The sequence below is a fragment of the Monodelphis domestica genome, chromosome 1 (genome assembly GCF_027887165.1).
Source record: "Monodelphis domestica isolate mMonDom1 chromosome 1, mMonDom1.pri, whole genome shotgun sequence".
In the NCBI taxonomy this organism is placed as follows: domain Eukaryota; kingdom Metazoa; phylum Chordata; class Mammalia; order Didelphimorphia; family Didelphidae; genus Monodelphis; species Monodelphis domestica.
The window spans coordinates 454,979,672-454,983,583 of NC_077227.1; positions in this window are offsets into that span (position 1 = coordinate 454,979,672).

The window sequence follows — 3,912 nt, forward strand, 5'->3', positions numbered from 1 at the left end:
TGATTTCTGTAAGAACTGGAAAGACCTCCATGAACTGATATGGAGTGAAATAAGCAGAACCAGGAAAATATACATTATAAACTGAAGCATTGTGGTACTGTCAAATGTAAGACTTTGCTACAAATAGCAATGCAATGATCCAGAACAATTCTGAGGGATTATGAGAAAGAACACTATTCACATCCAGAGGAAAAACTGTGGGAGTAGAAATCCAGAAGAAAACATAGGATTTTTGACTTGTTTATATGGATGTATGATTTGGGGTTTTGGTTTTAAAAGATTATTATAAAAATGAATAATAAAGAAATAGGATTTGAGTGATAATATATGTATAACCCAGTGGAATTGCTTGTCAACTTTGGGAGGGGGAGGTAAGAGGGGAGAGAGAGAGAACATGAGTCAAGTAACCATAGGGAAAAAATGAAAAAAATAAAAATAAAATAAATAAATAAAAAATGAGATGGGAAGGAGGATGATTGTTTTCTGTCTTCTGCCCTGTGGTCAACCCAGAGGAACAAGAGAAGGGAACCCCTGGGGGATCCTTTTCTGTGGGTGTCAATTAAGATATCTGGAGCAACCTTACCTAGAAGCAGGAGAATGAACAGGAGGGCTCCTTAGGGCCCCTTCCAGCCCAAAGTGCCAATGGTAAATAAACCTGAGAGCATAGATTTTGAGTCAGAAGGAACCTTGGAGGTTAGCTTAATCCCTTTATTTGGCAAGTTAGGAAACTGAAGTTCAGTCAACTTCAAGTGATTTGCCCAAGGGTTACCAAGTCAAAAGAAGTATTTGAATTTGGGTCTTCTTTGAACCACTATGGTGCTCTCTGCCTCTTGGGAATCCCCTAACCCTGATTCACCTTGGCTTGAGATTTCTGCCTCTGACCATAAAGGGAACTTAAAGGTTTCTCAACAAAAGTGCAAAACCGGGACAGAGGGTCAGCCAGCTAGGACAGGATGGCCAGCAGAGATCTCATGCATCCTGTACAAAACAGTAGGATCTCTTGCCTCCTTTGGAAAGGAATTTGTGCCAAGGCCTTTGTTTGTAAAGCTGCAGGGATACACTGAGCCGCATTCCTGTCTTAGGTCAATGACCAGGAGTAACTCTTGGCCTCAAGTTCTGACTAAGGTCCTTTGAATTGACTTCTCAACCACAGTTCCCAGCAGCAAAACTGAGGTCATATCTCTAGGCCAAGAGTTCTTCTAGGTAAGGATACGTTTGGATTAGAAATTTTTCTGGGAGAAAGAACTGTGGGAGTAGAGACACAGAAGAAAAACAACTGTTTGGTCACATGGGTCAATGGGGAAATGATTTGGAATGTAGACTAAACCATCACCCTGGTGCAATTATCAATAATAAGGAAATGGGGGAGGGCACAGCTGGGCAGCTCAGTGGATTGAGAGCCAGACCTAGAGATGGGAGGTCCTGGGTTCAAATCTGAACTCAGATACCCCCTAGCTATGTGACCTTGGGCAAGTCACTTAACCCCCATGGCCTAGCCCTTACTACCCTTCTGCCTTGGAACCAATACATGATATTGATTCCAAGATGGAAGGTAAGGGTTTTTTTAAATAAAAATAATAATGATGATGATGATGATGATGAAATAGGTCTTGATTAATAATACATGTAAAACCCAATGGAATTGCACATAGGCTACCAGGGAGGGGGGGAGGAGGGGAGGAAAAGAATAAGAATCATGTTATCATGGAAAAATATTCTAAATTAATTAATTAATTAAATAAAAATTTTCAATTAAAAAAAGAAAGTTCTCTGAGTAGAATTAAATCAGAGCAAATCAGTAGAATTAAATGAGGCAGCAAATCAGAGGGGGAAGAGTTCTGAGCTAAGATTCCAGAGATCTGTGTTCTAAATCCAGCTTTACCACTAACTAGCCATGTGACCTAGGATAACTCACATCCCCTCTCTGAGTCTCATATGATAACTGAAGTCATTGGTCTAGAACTGGAATTAACCTTGGCAATCATCAAGTCCATCTTTATCATTTTACGGATGAAGAAAATGAGAGGTTAATAAACCTGCCCAGTATTATGAACCTAGTATATTGTAGATCTGAGATCTGAAATCAGGCCCTCTGACTCTAGTCTTCCCCCCAAAAAATACTCCAGTGGTCTTTTTTTGTTTGTTTGTTTTTAATGCTAACAACCACCACTCAGCATCCTTCAATATGGATAGAAGAATCTGGAGCTAATTCAGCTGATGCTCTTCAGAGAAGTAGCTCTAACCTTAATTTAACTATTGATTCATTCCAAATCTGATATATTATCTGTAGTTTTTAGGAGCAACAGAGTTTTCCCTGAAGTGGAACAGGGACTTGGGAACCACCTCCACTCATCATGACAATTACACAAGAGCAGGTGAGCCAGAGCCAGCTAAGGGAAGTACCCAGATCTCCCCATCTTCTGATTCTCTCAATCTCAACAGGCCTCTCCCTAGAATTCTCTTTTTAAATATATATGTATATACATATATATTTTTTTCAACTAATGTTATTTTCAATATTTTCCCCTCTCTTTGAATAATAAAAAAGAAAACCCTCTTAACATATATGAATAATCAAACAAAGTGAATTCTCATATTGGCCAAGTCCAAAAATGTATTTCTCATTCTGCATTGTGTGTCCCTCTCAGTTCTTTCTGAAGATGGGTGACATGCTCCATTATCAGTCATCTGGAATCATGGTTTGTCACCGAAATTCCTTCAAAGATGCTTTCCTTTAGAATAATGTTTTACTATATAAATCATCTTCCTTTTCCTGCTCTCTTCACTCTTATTCACTTCAAAAAGGTCTTCCCAAGTTTCTCTAAAATTATCCATTTCATAAATTCTTATGGCACCAAATTATTCCTTTATATTCATATAGCATCATTTGATTAGCCTTACCCCCCACCTCCTTTATTTCTAATATTTTTCTACTACCAAAAGAATTGCTATAAAATATTATGTATCTAGGAATCTTTTTCCTTTTTCTTCGTTATCTCTGGGGTATAGGATTAGTAGTTTCCTGGGTAAAAGGTATGCACAGCTTAGTGACATGGTTGAATTTGGGGGCATGATTCCACATCACTTTCCAGAATGGTTAGATCAATTCATAGTTCCATAAACAGTGTAGCAGTGTACCTGTTTTCCTGTAGCTCCTCCAACATCTGTCATTTTACTTTTTTCCATCTTGAATACACTGAGGACCCACTCCACTGTCTAGTATGCTACCAGCAATAAATAATTCACTAAAGACCTGACACATAGGTTTGCAATAAAATCCAACCCCACACCCTGTCTTCACTTATGCTTTCTAGCACCATGGAAATCCGGGCTCCATGATGCCAGCTGGGACCATGCTAGACAGATGCCCATGGTGGCAGGGTTTTGTGCTTTAAAAGGTCTCTGCAGGGGAACTGAGGAACAGAAAGAAAGAGGTAGGACCCAAGTCTGGGCTTGACATAGAACTCAACCAAACTTCTCCTAGAGCCTCAGAGATCTGAACTACAGAAACTGACCATGTAGCATCAGTGTGACAACTGGACCAGAATCCTGGCTATTGGGAAGACATTATTATAAGATATCCTTCTCCACCCAAGGGTAGAGTTGAGGAAACAAAGGCCAGATCTTCACTGAGAGGAAGGAATAATCCCTAGGGGGCTGATAAGGAAGACTGGGGGAATAATGGACATAAAAAGAAGATAGGAATGTTCCCCAAGGCCAAGCAATGTACTAGGGATAAAAGGGCCTTGGGAACAATGAGGGGAAAGGGGAAGTGATTAGATAGCACACCAGCAAGCTCGGAGATGTCCCACCCATGGTTCCTACTCTCTCCAATGGTTTGTCCAGCCCAGAGAGTGGCCTTGGTGGTGGTTCTTTAAAGCAATTGTGATTCCTAGGGGGAGGATGGCTAGG